At 43.7% G+C, this 17,786-nt stretch overlaps 2 protein-coding genes across 2 annotated transcripts in view; one reads left to right on the top strand and one right to left on the bottom strand.

Moving 5' to 3' along the window:
* Window positions 1-2,835, bottom strand: part of LOC106593064 (sodium-dependent neutral amino acid transporter B(0)AT2) — a 42,726-nt gene extending 39,891 nt beyond the window's left edge. The window contains exon 1 of the mRNA XM_045719786.2: window positions 2,551-2,835. The gene's annotated coding sequence lies outside the window, so the exon portion shown is untranslated. The remainder of the gene's footprint in view (window positions 1-2,550) is intronic.
* Window positions 2,836-10,991: 8,156 nt separating this feature from the next.
* Window positions 10,992-17,786, top strand: part of LOC106606273 (epidermal growth factor receptor kinase substrate 8-like protein 1) — a 47,599-nt gene continuing 40,804 nt past the window's right edge. The window contains exon 1 of the mRNA XM_082976079.1: window positions 10,992-11,179. The gene's annotated coding sequence lies outside the window, so the exon portion shown is untranslated. The remainder of the gene's footprint in view (window positions 11,180-17,786) is intronic.

The following is a 17,786-nucleotide window of genomic DNA, read 5'->3' as shown; positions in this document are numbered from 1 at the left end:
GTACATTCAGCGGGGTACATTCAGCTAGGTACATTCAGCTGGGTACATTCAGCTGGGTACATTCAGCTGGGTGCATTCAGCTGGGTACATTCAGCTGGGTGCATTCAGCTGGGTGCATTCAGCTGGGTGCATTCAGCTGGGTGCATTCAGCTGGGTACATTCAGCTGGGTGCATTCAGCTAGGTACATTAATCTAGGTACATTCAGCTGGGTACATTCAGCTGGGTACATTCAGCTGGGTACATTCAGCCGGGTACATTCAGCCGGGTACATTCAGCCGGGTACATTCAGCCGGGTACATTCAGCTGGGTACATTCAGCTAGGTACATTAATCTAGGTACATTCAGCTGGGTACATTCAGCTGGGTACATTCAGATGGGTACATTCAGCTGGGTACATTCAGCTGGGTACATTCAGCTAGGTACTGTGGCAGACCAGGGGGTTTGGTCAAGACGTTTACCCATATCAGACACTGACAGAGAAGGATTAGCTCAGGTTTCAAGGGTGTTTATTTAAATAATAGATCAAAAAGAAAAGGATAGGTCTCCCTATGAGACCCTCTCTGGGATGCCGTCTTCTGGGATTCTGGGTCTGGCTGTATCCTGTCGGGCACAAAACTGAACTCCCTCTTGTTACCTCTGCAACCGTCAACAATAACACGGGAGTCCCCCCCCCACGAGTCTGTTTAGTTGTTGTTGTCATCGTTGTTGTTGCTGCTGTTTTTTGAGGGTCCATTTTGTTGTTGAGACTCAAATGTTGATGTTTCTCATTTCACTTTAGGTATTGAAGGAGTAGTCCTAAACAGGTTAGACTTTAGTACTCAAATCCAAACAGCTTTGTCATTCACTCTTTCAACACATCGCCCCTGTTGAATCCTCTAGTTCTCTGTCTTTCTTCTCTCGCTCTCTCCCTCTCTCTAAATTTAGCTCACCTCTAATTCTACCTCTTCACCCCTAACCCTCTGCCCCCCATAGTGGTTAAGTGTCCAGAGTTGTTTTGAGCTACTGGTCAGTGAAACAGTGTCTGTGAAGGGAGAACATGGAGTCCAGGGTCATTTCGGCTATTAAAAAAAAAAAATATATATATATATATATATATATATATATATATATTATTTAACCTTTATTTAACTAGGCTACTGGTCAGTGAAACACTATCAGTGAGAGAGAACATGGTGTCCCAGAGAGCCACACACACCCAAAGTGTTATGTTAAATAAATACACACCCAACACTTGATTTGTAAAAAAAAAAAAACTGTGTGTAAACAACGAGGCTCAGACTGGGTCATAATAACCCCCACACACCCGGTCAACAGCTCTATGCAGTTGTATGAATGTATTTGTAAGTGAGAGAAATCTGAATAAAATAAATAATATTACATATCGTTTTGTTTGGCAATAGACCAGAGCCCTATGGGCCAAACAAACACTACAGGTAAATTGTAATGGAGATGATATGCTAACGAAACTCACCAGTGTATCATAATCCTGTGGATTTATTGGAACTGTATAACGTGTTATAATAAGAACGGAAACTTTTCTAGCACATAGTTGTTTACCTTCTAGTTCAATATGCAAAGTGCATCGCAGCAAGATCAATCCACAGAGTGAATGCCTGTGATCTACAGACAATGGCACTGTGAAAACCCTTCACTGGTTTACATACTATTTATTATGTGGCAGTAAGTAACGTATTGCCAAACACAACAGAACCCTTGTACATGTATAGATTTGGCAAGACACTTGACACAGACACACAGACAGACACCGACCAAGATGTGTGTACGATTTTCTGTTGATTTTCTGTTATTTCCCAGTCCATTTTCTTTTCAGAGCATGGAAATGTCTCTTTTTACTTCCAACCCAAACGAAAAACGAAGGGTTTCTTTCTAGCCTTAATAAACTACTTTCCAAAATGAGTTTGTGTACTGGCTCTTCAAGTCACCTTGGGAACAGCATTGTTTGGAGTAAACTCTGATCTTTGTCGGATTAATAAAAGGTTGCTAGCCTACTTATTTCTCTGAGGTCCTATAGTCCTACACTTTCGCTACACAGAAAACAGTATATAGGTTGAGACAAACTGACAACAATGCAAAAATGTACATTTAAACAATCCTTCATCCATATTATTTGAAATGAAATGGTCCTGAACTCCTCATACAGAATGTCATAACAATGTAATAAACGTTGCATGTCATGATCCCTACATAAATAGCCCATATATATAGCGTGTTTACATATGGGCTTGAAATTGAAACCAACTGAAGTAATAGTACACTTTTTTCAAGTGAGAAAATAACCCACACGCAATCGGCGTAATACATAAAACGAAAAACAATTAGGCTATTTACTGAACATTTAAAATATGTAAACGAGTAGACAAAGATCGCTATGTAGGCATGATGCCATTACGGTTAGAAAGCAAGAAAGAGGGGGGTTCTGTGTAAAAGAAAATACGCTTTTAAAACCTTGTCTCGCATGCAAACAGCGCATGAGTGCAACAACCTAACAAGGGATACAATAACGTACTCAATGGTAATATTGAACATACCACGGTGTGCCCTCTACGTCGCGCTGTGCACTTGGGGGAGTAGTCTCTGACGTCCGACAACTTCTCACAGCCAGCCTTGGTCCGTTACCCCAGCAGAACGAGAACCTTGTCTTGTCTATAAATTACGTCTGGTTTGACGCAAATAATAACGAAGGGTTCTCTGGAGCGCTCAACTTGATCATTGGTATTCGGAATCCTATACAAAACTTCACAGGCGCCACGTTGTTGCAGTGTAAGAAGCATGATCTGTCGATCTTGCCAAGATATCAAGAAGACCAACTCCCTTCGTCTTTTGATTGGCTCTGGTCACCCTTCACAGTCCCACCCTTCACAGTCCCTATAATATTACAAAATACACACAGGGCCGACATCAGTGGTTCGCTTGAGATTGGTTTCTTTAGTTAGCTGCATGTTGACCGAAGTGTTTGAATTACATGCCACAAATTCGCAACAAATTGAATTAGGTATAAAGTAATTTCCATGTCAAGTGTCCTTTTTAGGAACTTTAGGAGATACAACCGTTGTAGCCTAGTGCATGACTGTAAACAATCAATTCAGCTTTAAAAGATAAGCACTCTATTTTTTATTCTTTCGAAAATATCTTATTCATTAGGCAGCGTCAACGTGACAGTGTCGACGTGACAGCGTTAATCTCACATTGTTACTGTGTCTTTAGGTATTTAAGACCCTTCCTACTTTACAAACTTAATATTTGACATATTCTTAGTATTAAATTAAGTCTTCACAAATAGCACTATTGAATGTTGAATGACATTCCAATAGTTTAAATGGACTGGTCAGTTCATATGTAATAACTTTATCCACAGGGGGGAGCTCTAGGTTATCACATGGGATATCATGAGCTCATCCTGAACACACACACACACACACACACACACACACACACACACACACACACACACACACACACACGCACACACACAGGTGTCCGGAGTGTGTTTTGACTTTTTTTTATTAGTCAAGCTAACTACAGAGCGCTTTACACCTGCCCAAAGGGTGTGGACACTGGACACATACACACTCATAACATAGGTACACTGTGATGACCATATTATTAATGACTTGCATCCCATTAGGATGAGATAGGATAGGATATTACCCCCCCAGTGTGAAAAACCCGGCAGCGTTGCAGTTCTTGACACAAACCGGTGCGCCTGGCAGCTACAACCGTACCCTGTTCAAAGGCACTTAAATATTTTGTCCACCCTCTGAATGGCACACATACACAATCCACATCTCAATGGTCTCAAGGCTTAAAAATCATTATTTAACGTGTCTCCTCGCCTTCATCTACACTGATTGAAGTGGATTTAACAAGTGACATCAATAAGGGATCATAGCTTTCACCTGAATTCACCGAGTCAGTTTATGTCATGGAAAGAGCAGGTGTTCATAATCAAATCAAATCAAATTTATTTATATAGCCCTTCTTACATCAGCTGATATCTCAAAGTGCTGTACAGATACCCAGCCTAAAACCCCAAACAGCAAGCAATGCAGGTGTAGAAGCACGGTGGCTAGGAAAAACTCCCTAGAAAGGCCAAAACCTAGGAAGAAACCTAGAGAGGAACCAGGCTATGAGGGGTGGCCAGTCCTTTTCTGGCTGTGCCGGGTGGAGATTATAACAGCACATGGCCTCGATGTTCAAATATTCATAAATGACCAGCATGGTAAAATAATAATAATCATAGTAGTTGTCGAGGGTGCAACAAGTCAGTAACACAAGAGTAAGTGTCAGTTGGCTTTTTCATAGCCGATCTTTGAGAGTATCTCTACCGCTCCTGCTGTCTCTAGAGAGTTGAAAACAGCAGGTCTGTGACAGTTAGCACGTCCGGTGAATAGGTCAGGGTTCCAGCAGGTCCGGGACAGCAGGTCTGGGACAGGTAGCACGTCCGGTGAACAGGTCAGGGTTTCATAGCTGCAGGCAGAACAGTTGGAACTGGAGCAGCAGCACGGCCAGGTGAACTGGGGACAGCAAGGAGTCATCAAGCCAGGTAGTCCTGAGGCATGGTCCTAGGGCTCAGGTCCTCCGAGAGAGAGAAAGAAAGAAAGAGAAAGAGAGAATTAGAGAGAGCATATTTAAATTCACACAGGACACCGGAAAAGACAAGAGAAATACTCCAGATGTGACAGACTGACCCTAGCCCCCCGACACATAAACTACTGCAGCATAAATACTGGAGGCTGAGACAGGAGGGGTCAGGAGACACTGTGGCCCCAACCGATGAAACCCCCGGACAGGGCCAAACAGGTAGGATATAACCCCACCCACTTTGCCAAAGCACAGCCTCCACACCACTGGAGGGATATCTCCAACCACCAACATACCATCCCGGGACAAGGCCGAGTATAGCCCACAAAGATCTCCGCCACAGCACAGACCAAGGGGGGGCGCCAACCCAGACAGGAAGACCACGTCCGTGACTCAACCCACTCAAGTGACACACCCCTCCCAGGGACGGCATGGAAGAACACCAGTAAGCCAGTGACTCAGCCCCCGTAATAGGGGTAGAGGCAGAGAATCCCAGTGGAAAGAGGGGAAACCGGCCAGGCAGAGACAGCAAGGGCGGTTCATTGCTCCAGCCTTTCCGTTCACCTTCACACCCCTGGGCCAGACTACACTTAAGCATAGGACCTACTGAAGAGATGTGTCTTCAGTAAAGACTTAAAGGTTGGGACTGAGTCTACGTCTCTCACATGGGTAGGCAGACTATTCCATAAAAATGGAGCTCTATAGGAGAAAGCCCTGCCTCCAACTGTTTGCTTAGAAATTCTAGGAACAATTAGGAGGCCCGCGTCTTGTGACCGTAGCGTACGTGTAGGTATGAACGGCAGGACCAAATCGGAAAGATAGGTAGGAGCAAGCCCATGTAATGCTTTGTAGGTTAGCAGTAAAACCTTGAAATCAGCCCTTGCCTTAACAGGAAGCCAGTGTAGGGAGGCTAGCACTGGAGTAATATGATCAAATTTTTTGGTTGTAGTCAGGATTCTAGCACTGGTACACTCAGTGCATTTTATTGTCCCGAGGGAGAATTTGTCTTGGACAATTAAAAATGACTGCTACTTCCACATAGAATACATAAATAGATAGAATTAAATCTTACAGCACACAATAACATCATCATCCATCCTCCTCTCTACCCACACAATAACATCATCATCCATCCTCCTCTCTACCCACATAATAACATCATCTTCCACCCTCCTCTCCACCCACACAATAACATCATCATCCATCCTCCTCTCTACCCACACAATAACATCATCATCCATCCTCCTCTCCACCCACACAATAACATCACCATCCATCCTCCTCTCTACCCACACAATAACATCACCATCCATCCTCCTCTCTACCCACACAATAACATCACCATCCATCCTCCTCTCTACCCACATAATAACATCACCATCCATCCTCCTCTCTACCCACATAATAACATCACCATCCATCGTCCTCTCTACCCACACAATAACATCATCATCCATCCTCCTCTCCACCCACACAATAACATCACCATCCATCCTCCTCTCTACCCACACAATAACATCACCATCCATCCTCCTCTCTACCCACACAATAACATCACCATCCATCCTCCTCTCTACCCACACAATAACATCACCATCCATCCTCCTCTCTACCCACATAATAACATCACCATCCATCCTCCTCTCTACCCACACAATAACATCACCATCCATCCTCCTCTCTACCCACACAATAACATCACCATCCATCCTCCTCTCTACCCACACAATAACATCACCATCCATCCTCCTCTCTACCCACATAATAACATCACCATCCATCCTCCTCTCTACCCACATAATAACATCACCATCCATCCTCCTCTCTACCCACACAATAACATCACCATCCATCCTCCTCTCTACCCACACAATAACATCATCATCCATCCTCCTCTCTACCCACACAATAACATCATCATCCATCCTCCTCTCTACCCACACAATAACATAACCATCCATCCTCCTCTCTACCCACACAATAACATCACCATCCATCCTCCTCTCTACCCACACAATAACATCATCTTCCATCCTCCTCTCTACCCACATAATAACATCATCATCCACCCTCCTCTCCACCCACACAATAACATCATCATCCATCCTCCTCTCTACCCACACAATAACATCATCTTCCATCCTCCTCTCTACCCACACAATAAGTGAATTAGTTCATGCCAAGGTAAGACTGTGACTTGGTAGCAACATGACTGGCTAAGCTCCAGTTCCACTGTTGTCATCCTTAAGTACCATTAGGCTCTCTTACCAAAGCCATATGGTATTTTATACAACAAGGCTCCCTTACCAAAACCATATGGTCTGGGCACCACTAGGCTCCCTTACCAAAACCATATGGTCTGGGCACCACTAGGCTCCCTTACCAAAACCATATGGTCTGGTTACCACTAGGCTCCCTTACCAAAACCATATGGTCTAGTTACAACTAGGCTCCCTTACCAAAACCATATGGTCTGGGCACCACTAGGCTCCCTTACCAAAACCATCTCCCCATTAGATCCTGCCAAGGAAGCAGCTACTCTTCCTGGGGTTTATTATGGATCCCCATTACTTCCTGCCAAGGCAGCAGCTATTCTTCCTGGGGTTTATTATGGATCCCCATTAGTTCCTGCCAAGGCAGCAGCTACTCTTCCTGGGGTTTATTATGGATCCCCAGTAGTTCCTGCCAAGGCAGCAGCTACTCTTCCTGGGGTTTATTATGGATCCCCATTAGTTCCTGCCAAGGCAGCAGCTACTCTTCCTGGGGTTTATTATGGATCCCCAGTAGTTCCTGCCAAGGCAGCAGCTACTCTTCCTGGGGTTTATTATGGATCCCCATTAGTTCCTGCCAAGGCAGCAGCTACTCTTCCTGGGGTTTATTATGGATCCCCATTAGTTCCTGCCAAGGCAACAGCATCTCTTCCTTGGGTCCAGCAACAGTAAGGCAGTTTAATACAATTTAAAATATTACATGACATTACATTTCATAAGACTTTTCACAACTTATTGTGTTCCCTCAGGCCACTACTCTACTATCACATATCTACAATACAAAATGAATGTGTACAGTACGTGTGTGTAGAGTGTGTCTTGTCATGTGTCTGTGTAAGCGTGTGTCTGTACCTTTGTGTGTGTCTTTTCACAGTCCCCGCTGTTCCATAAGGTGTATTTGTATCTGTGTTTTAAATCTGATTCTACTACTTGCATCAGTTCCATGTAGTCATGTCTCTATGCCTTACAACTTGAGGACCTTAGCTGCTGTATCATATATTATCACAATACTACTGTATATACACTGTGTGCACAATTATTAGGCAAGTTGTATGTTTGAGGATTAATTTTATTATTGAACAACTACAGCGCTCTCGGTCAATCCAAAATGTTAACAAACCTATTTAAGAAAGTAAAAGTGAGGTTTTGGCTTTCTTTGGAGAATATCTATGTGTGCACAATTATTGGGCAACTATTAGTGTGCAGAATTATTATGCAACTAAATGAAAAATGAAAAGTTCCCCATCTCACTTGTTTATTTTCATCTGTTAAAGTGAGAATAATAAACAAACAACTCAAAATGTATAAATAAACATTTCTGACATTTCAAAAAAAGATCTGTGACCAATATAGCCACCCTTCTTTTCAATAACAGTCATAAGCCTTCCATCCATGGAGTCTGTCAGTTTCTTGATCTGTTGACCATCAACGTTTTTGTGCAGCAGCAACCACAGCCTCCCAGACACTGGTCAGAGAGGTGTACTGTTTTCCTTCACCGTAAATCCTCCGTTTAAGAAGGGACCACAAGTTCTCAATAGGGTTTAGGTCAGGTGAGGAAGGGGGCCATGTCATTATTCTTTCATCTTTAAGGCCTTTACTGGCTAGCCACACAGTGGAGTACTTCGATGCATGCGATGGAGCATTTTCCTGCATAAAAATCATCGTCTTCTTGAAAGATGCAGACTTTTTCCTGTACCACTGCTTGAAGAAAGTGTCTTCTAAAAACTGGCAGTAGGTTTGGGAGTTGAGTTTGAGTCCATCTTCAACCCGAAAAGGTCCAACTAGCTCATCTTTAATAATACCACCCCATACCAGTACCCCACCTCCACCTTGCTGGCGTCTGAGTCGAAGTGGAGCTTCGTGCCCGTTACTGATCCAGCCACGGGCCCATCCATCTGGTCCGTCAAGAGTCACTCTCATCTCATCAGTCCATAAAACCTTTGAAAAATCTGTCTTCAGATATTTCTTGGCCCAGTTGACGTTTCAACTTATGTGTCTTGTTCAGTGGTGGTCGGGTTTCAGCCTTCCTTACCTTGGCCATGTCCCTGAGCACTGAACACCTTGTACTTCTGGGCACTCCAGGTAGGTTGCAGTTCTGGAATATGACAGCACTGGAGGATAATGGGTTCCTGGTAGCTTCACGTTTGATTCTTCTCAAATCTTTGGCAGTTAATTTGCGTGTTTTTTTTCTCATCACGGTTCTTGCGACCCGGTTGACAATTTGCAAACAAAACGTTTGATGGTTCTGTGATCACACCCCAATATCTTAGCAATTTCAAGAGTGCTGCATTCCTCTGAAATACTTTTTACAATTGTTGACTTTGGCCCATTTTGCCTGAGGAAAAGAAGCTGCCTAATAATTATACACACCTTGATATAGGGTGTTGATCTCCTTAGGCCACACCCTCCCTCATTACACAAATACACATCACCTGATATGCTTAAATCCAATAAGCATTCCAGTTTATACAGCTTGGAGTTGGGAAATATGCATAATAATGATGATATGGTCAAAATACTGACTTGCCTAATAATTGTGCACACAGTGTAGTTACTGTACTTGTTGTAACTAATTCATGGAGACACACGTAACACGAATGCCTACACCGCTGAAGTAACACCATTCTTCTGATACTATGCACCGTGTGACGTCTATGTGTGTGTGTGTGTGTGTGTGTGTGTGGGTGTGGGTGTGGGTGTGACGTGTGACGTGTGTGTGTGTCATCCATAACCGGTTAGAGAGAGAGTGTGAGGCATTGTGGCAGACAGGTCAATGAAGAGAGACTGAAGCTATGTGACATTATGACCCTGGACAAACCAGCTCCACCAGAATACAAACACCATGACAGAATGATAGAGAGAGAGAGAGAGAGAGAGAGAGAGAGAGAGAGAGAGAGAGAGAGAGAGAGAGAGAGAGAGAGAGAGAGAGAGAGAGAGAGAGAGAGAGAGAGAGAGAGAGAGAGAGAGAGAGAGAGAGTGCAAGAGAGGGGAGGTGGAGAGAGATGAGAAGAAAAGCAGACTGTGAACCAAACACAGCTACACAGCCACACAGCCACACCACATGGATCCTATAGTATCTCACTGGAAGTTACAAGTCAGTTATGAATGGAGGAATGCCACAAAGCCACCAAACCAAGTCAGCACACAGACACAAGACCTATGACACACAGACAGTGTGGTTTATAGGCAGCATTATGTGGGTCATGTTTTGTAATGTGGAGTCCGAGGTTGACTTGAGGATTCTCCAGGTCCTGTCAGACCTACGAACACACAGGAGCCATATCTGACCTCAACGATATTACAGAGGAGGGACTGGAAATGTTTTAAAACGGACCAGCTTCAAAAGTTGGTGTAGAGGATCAATCAGATAAACCTGGTGAGGTATTGGAGAGTCAACTTGCAGGTCCCAGGACATGAAGGCTACCTGCACCGCTGGCAGCAGGCTCAAATGATCGCAGCCCTGGGGCCTCCATCGACCCATTGCTTCCAGACCTTCAGGATGTGTGTGTCTGGGCTGGGTTGTGAGCATAAAGATGTTTATGTTCTCTGTAAGTTAACGGACAATAAAATACATCTCATCTTATTATCATGTATTAAAGGTGCATACGCACAAGAAAAGACTCCAAACCTTGCGTGCTCCAGTTTTCCTTTTCCTGCATAGGTGGATATTTATTACATTTGAACTAGACAGGAAAGTATCTCCACAGACACCTCAGGCCATGTCCATACGTACACACAACCTCTAGTATTTGAAGAATTGTACTGCAAGGCAATATCATTTTTTGAAAATGTAGGTGTTTGGTGACACGCTTAGGCATTCAATGATAACAACGGTAATAAGAACAAGAAAACATATTAAAACAGATGTATTTGCCATTGGAGATTGCATAGCAGGGTTTATTTACATTTCTGAGATTCAGATCAGATCAGCCCTTAGCACAGGCAACAACTAAGAGAACTGGGTCACAGAGAAAGTGTGTGTGAGTGTGTCTGTGTGTCTGTGTGTGTGTGTGTGTGTGTGTGTGTGTGTGTGTGTGTGTGTGTGTGTGTGTGTGTGTGTGTGTGTGTGTGTGTGTGTGTGTGTGTGTGTGTGTGTGTGTGTGTGTGTGTGTGTGTGTGTGTGAGAGAGAGAGAGAGAGAGAAACCAAGTGAGATTTGTGGAGAGAGGAAGGCTAGACTTGTTTTTCTCGTTCTTGCATATCTCCAAAAGGAGGGACCGACTAGTGTAAACAGAGCAGGATGTGACAGTAGACAGACAAGGCTGTTGGACCGGGCTGGAGGAATACACGCAGACACACACCACAAGGTACTGACAATTTCTATATGGATTATACCCTGTATGTGTGTGTGTGTGTGTGTGTGTGTGTGTGTGTGTGTGTGTGTGTGTGTGTGTGTGTGTGTGTGTGTGCGTGTGTGTGTCTGTGTGCGTGTGTGTGTGTGTGTGTGTGTGTGTGTGTGTGTGTGTGTGTGTGTGTGTGTGTGTGTGTGTGTGTGTGAGAGACATTTATATAAATAGCCAGTATTAGAATGAGGTGATAATCTTTGAACTTCTCTGTTGCATCCTCTTTATCAATGTGAAGACCATCATGAATAGTTTAGTGTCAATGTGAAGACCATCATGAATAGTTTATTATCAATGTGAAGACCATCATGAATAGTTTAGTGTCAATGTGAAGACCATCATGAATAGTTTATTATCAATGTGAAGACCATCATGAATAGTTTAGTATCAATGTGAAGACCATCATGAATAGTTTAGTATCAATGTGAAGACCATCATGAATAGTTTATTATCAATGTGAAGACCATCATGAATAGTTTAGTGTCAATGTGAAGACCATCATGAATAGTTTAGTATCAATGTGAAGACCATCATGAATAGTTTAGTATCAATGTGAAGACCATCATGAATAGTTTAGTATCAATGTGAAGACCATCATGAATAGTTTAGTGTGAGGTTAGACAGGACTTTCAGTCGTGTGTAGTTGTTGTGAATATAGAGAGGGAAAGAGAGAGAAAGAGAGACAGTGAGAGAGAGAGAGCGAGAGAGATGAGCAGAGTAAGGACCAGGGGTGTCAAACCCATTCCATGGAGGGCCTAGTGTCTGCTAGTTTTTGTTTTTTCCTTTCAATTAAGACCTAAACAACCAGGTTAGGGGAGTTCCTTACTCATCAGTTACCTTAATTCATCAACCAATTACAAGGGAGGAGCAAAAACACCTCCGTGGAATGAGTTTGACATGTGAGTTAAGGTCAATACATTGTTAAAAGGAGCAGGGTATCTTGACAGTGCCCTTTAGAGGTAGACTGTCTGATCAGAATTATAGAAACATATTGTGACACATGGTTTGCTTTAAAATACATTGTTTAAATCAACCTTATGGATTTCAATAGAAGAAGTCAATATCAGGAAAATAACTGCTATGTTCATAAAATTCTATGGATTTGGTCTATGATGTCATTGCACTGAATCTGTCAGTGACCGACACACACAGACACAGACACACACACACACACACACACACACACACACACACACACACACACACACACAGGAATGCTAAACAGCATTCTCGTTGTCAGCTGAGGGAATGTGACAATGTGACGCACACCTCTGGCCTCTTCCAGTTTTTTGTTGTTGTATTTTTTTTACAATACAGGTAGTACAGGGATCTCCATCTTCCACCGTTTTCAGTTAATGAAACATGGTCTTCCATATGGACCACAATGAGTTAAATTAAGTGTATTACTGCTGGGCTGGAACGAACACACGTTCCCAGTAGCTCTTCAGGACTGGAGAGACACATATTTCATTTCACACAGCATGTTTGTATCAACTGATAATAGTGGCTCAGCGGTCTAAGGCACTGCATCTCAGTGCTAGCGGCGTCACTACAGACCCTGGTTCAATCCCGGGGAGTATCACAACCGGCCATGATCGGGAGTCCCATAGGGAGGCGCACAATTGGCAAAGCGTCGTCTGGGTCAGGGGAGGGTTTGGCCGTAATTATAAAATAAGAATTGTTTCTTAACTGACTTACCTAGTTAAATAAATAAAATCAAAAATATGAACACCTCACGGTATTTCAAAAGTCAGTTGGGGATTTATGTTGTCAAGGGTGTATGTACTGTATGTGGAAGAGTTTACAAGAGAAGAATGAGAAAAGTTAGATGAAAACCTATTCCCTTATGCCAAGAGAGAACCGCTACAATCTCATGTGCCATCTAATGCCGTTGTTCCCTTGAGCAAGGTACTTCAACCACAAGGCAGTTTTTGTTTTACTTTTGTGCTGATTGATGCACTTTGACCTGACTTTCTGCAATATGTTTGTAATGTCCAATGCGTTATGTCTCTGTTAAGTGTTGTGTTGTCATTAGACGACCGACTGTATCCTCTTAACTTTTCTACCTTTGTATTCTGACAGGGAAGTTACTGCTGCTCTCTGTTGGTGAGATCTGACGGGGCAGGTATAGGCTGAGGTGTCACTACAGTCCCTGGTTCGTATCCAGGCTGTATCACATTCGGCCGTGATTGGGAGTTCCATAGGGCGCGCACAATTGGCCCAGCGTCGTCTGGGTTTGGCCGTCATTGTAAATAAGAATTTATTCTTAACTGACTTGCCTAGTTAAAGGTTAAATAAATACAATAATTTAAAAAATACACTGCTGCCCTCTGTTGGTGAAATCTGACTGGGCAGTTACACTGCTGCCCCCTGTTGGTGAAATCTGACTGGGCAGTTACACTGCTTGTTACGCACGCCTCTAGAAAGAGGGAACGCAACACCCTGCTACAACTCAACTCTCTGTGGTGTGAAAGAGGTATGGGACTGTAGGTGCGAGTAAGGATGACAAAAGGCAGAGAATTACCATTTACAGGGAATTTATTCCGTCGCACGGTAATTTTGGGGAAAAGGGGTTGGACGGAACCAAAGCAAAGAAAGTAAATATCAAAGCCCCCTCTCCTACCTTACCTGCCTACCCACTACTTAACTAACTAGCACCACCTGGTGCACTAACCAAAATACAGGGGATGGTCCGCCCAGGTCTTACCTAGTGTGCATAGACAGAGTATATACTACGGGTATATGTATGCCCGCGGGCCTCTTGCCTAAGCACTCCCTAGGTGCCTTCCCCTTCCCCCCTGGGAACAAATGAAACAGAATAACAAACGTAAGTAAACAATTCCAATAATCAAAACCACTTCATCCTATTGGCACACACATACCTCAGAAGCAGGGGCTACACAATACTTAACAAAAAACTCTGAGCAACAACCAACACAGAATTAACCCTCAGCCATCAGCCTCCTCTCTCAGCAGTCATCTCTCTTCTGAGCAACAGAACACTGGCTTATATAGCTGGAGAAGGAGTCTGTAATGGGATACAGCTGTATCCTGACGATGGGGGCGTGGTCAGTTCTCCAATTAGCAATGGGGGCCGACCAATCAGCTGCTTGGGGAAATTCAGGAAGCCATCCTGAAACACACAAATACAAATACACAAACCACAACACAGAAACTGGGGAACGTAACACTGCTGCCCCCTGTTGGTGAAATCCGACTGGGCAGTTACACTGCTGCCCCCTGTTGGTGAAATCTGACTGGCAGTTACACTGCTGCCCCTGTTGGTGAAATCTGACTGGCAGTTACACTGCTGCCCCCTGTTGGTGAAATCTGACTGGCAGTTACACTGCTGCCCCCTGTTGGTGAAATCTGACTGGGCAGTTACACTGCTGCCCCCTGTTGGTGAAATCTGACTGGCAGTTACACTGCTGCCACCTGTTGGTGAAATCTGAATGGCAGTTACACTGCTGCCCCCTGTTGGTGAAATCTGACTGGCAGTTACACTGCTGCCCCCTGTTGGTGTCTTCTGAACCACATGTTGGTAGTCTATGGTTGTACTGTAACTTCTGAACCACATGGTGGTTGTCTATGGTTCTACTGTACCTTCTGAACCACATGGTGGTAGTCTATGGTTGTACTGTCTTCTGAATCACATGGTGGTAGTCTATGGTTGTACTGTCTTCTGAACCACATGGTGGTAGTCTATGGTTGTACTGTACCTTCTGAATCACATGGTGGTTGTCGATGGTTGTACTGTCTTCTGAATCACATGGTGGTAGTCTATGGTTGTACTGTCTTCTGAACCACATGGTGGTAGTCTATGGTTGTACTGTACCTGCTGAATCACATGGTGGGAGTCTATGGTTGTACTGTACCTGCTGAATCACATGGTGGTAGTCTATGGTTGTACTGTACCTTCTGAATCACATGGTGGTAGTCTATGGTTGTACTGTACCTTTTGAACCACATGGTGGTAGTCTATGGTTGTACTGTCTTCTGAACCACATGGTGGTAGTCTATGGTTGTACTGTACCTTCTGAATCACATGGTGGTATTCTATGGTTGTACTGTACCTTATGAATCACATGGTGGTAGTCTATGGTTGTACTGTACCTTCTGAACCACATGGTGGTAGTCTATGGTTGTACTGTACCTTCTGAACCACATGGTGGTAGTCTATGGTTGTACTGTACCTTCTGAACCACATGGTGGTAGTCTATGGTTGTACTGTACCTTCTGAATCACATGGTGGTAGTCTATGGTTGTACTGTCTTCTGAACCACATGGTGGTAGTCTATGGTTGTACTGTCTTCTGAACCACATGGTGGTAGTCTATGGTTGTACTGTACCTTCTGAATCACATGGTGGTAGTCTATGGTTGTACTGTCTTCTGAATCACATGGTGGTAGTCTATGGTTGTACTGTACCTTCTGAATCACATGGTGGTAGTCTATGGTTGTACTGTCTTCTGAATCACATGGTGGTAGTCTATGGTTGTACTGTCTTCTGAATCACATGGTGGTAGTCTATGGTTGTACTGTACCTTCTGAACCACATGGTGGTAGTCTATGGTTGTACTGTACCTTCTGAATCACATGGTGGTAGTCTATGGTTGTACTGTAACTTCTGAACCACATGGTGGTAGTCTATGGTTGTACTGTACCTTCTGAACCACATGGTGGTAGTCTATGGTTGTACTGTCTTCTGAACCACATGGTGGTAGTCTATGGTTGTACTGTACCTTCTGAATCACATGGTGGTAGTCTATGGTTGTACTGTACCTTCTGAACCACATGGTGGTAGTCTATGGTTGTACTGTCTTCTGAACCACATGGTGGTAGTCTATGGTTGTACTGTCTTCTGAATCACATGGTGGTAGTCTATGGTTGTACTGTCTTCTGAATCACATGGTGGTAGTCTATGGTTGTACTGTCTTCTGAACCACATGGTGGTAGTCTATGGTTGTACTGTACCTTCTGAACCACATGGTGGTAGTCTATGGTTGTACTGTACCTTCTGAACCACATGGTGGTAGTCTATGGTTGTACTGTACCTTCTGAATCACATGGTGGTAGTCTATGGTTGTACTGTACCTTCTGAACCACATGGTGGTAGTCTATGGTTGTACTGTCTTCTGAACCACATGGTGGAAGTCTATGGTTGTACTGTACCTTCTGAATCACATGGTGGTAGTCTATGGTTGTACTGTAACTTCTGAACCACATGGTGGTAGTCTATGGTTGTACTGTACCTTCTGAACCACATGGTGGTAGTCTATGGTTGTACTGTACCTTCTGAATCACATGGTGGTAGTCTATGGTTGTACTGTACCTTCTGAATCACATGGTGGTAGTCTATGGTTGTACTGTACCTTCTGAACCACATGGTGGAAGTCTATGGTTGTACTGTACCTTCTGAATCACATGGTGGTAGTCTATGGTTGTACTGTAACTTCTGAATCACATGGTGGTAGTCTATGGTTGTACTGTCTTCTGAATCACATGGTGGTAGTCTATGGTTGTACTGTCTTCTGAATCACATGGTGGTAGTCTATGGTTGTACTGTACCTTCTGAACCACATGGTGGTAGTCTATGGTTGTACTGTCTTCTGAATCACATGGTGGTAGTCTATGGTTGTACTGTCTTCTGAATCACATGGTGGTAGTCTATGGTTGTACTGTCTTCTGAATCACATGGTGGTAGTCTATGGTTGCACTGTCACTTCTGAATCACATGGTGGTAGTCTATGGTTGCACTGTCACTTCTGAATCACATGGTGGTAGTCTATGGTTGTACTGTCTTCTGAACCACATGGTGGTAGTCTATGGTTGTACTGTACCTTCTGAACCACATGGTGGTAGTCTATGGTTGTACTGTCTTCTGAACCACATGGTGGTAGTCTATGGTTGTACTGTACCTTCTGAACCACATGGTGGTAGTCTATGGTTGTACTGTCTTCTGAATCACATGGTGGTAGTCTATGGTTGTACTGTACCTTCTGAACCACATGGTGGTAGTCTATGGTTGTATTGTACCTTCTGAACCACATGGTGGTAGTCTATGGTTGTACTGTCTTCTGAACCACATGGTGGTAGTCTATGGTTGTACTGTCTTCTGAACCACATGGTGGTAGTCTATGGTTGTACTGTCTTCTGAACCACATGGTGGTAGTCTATGGTTGTACTGTCTTCTGAATCACATGGTGGTAGTCTATGGTTGTACTGTCTTCTGAATCACATGGTGGTAGTCTATGGTTGTACTGTACCTTCTAAACCACATGGTGGTAGTCTATGGTTGTACTGTACCTTCTGAACCACATGGTGGTAGTCTATGGTTGTACTGTCTTCTGAATCACATGGTGGTAGTCTATGGTTGTACTGTACCTTCTGAACCACATGGTGGTAGTCTATGGTTGTACTGTAACTTCTGAATCACATGGTGGTAGTCTATGGTTGTACTGTACCTTCTGAACCACATGGTGGTAGTCTATGGTTGTACTGTACCTTCTGAACCACATGGTGGTAGTCTATGGTTGTACTGTACCTTCTGAATCACATGGTGGTAGTCTATG

This window comes from Salmo salar, chromosome 06 (assembly GCF_965601325.2).
Source record: "Salmo salar chromosome 06, fSalSal1, whole genome shotgun sequence".
Lineage (NCBI taxonomy): Eukaryota > Metazoa > Chordata > Actinopteri > Salmoniformes > Salmonidae > Salmo > Salmo salar.
This window is presented reverse-complemented; position numbering and strand designations above follow the sequence as displayed.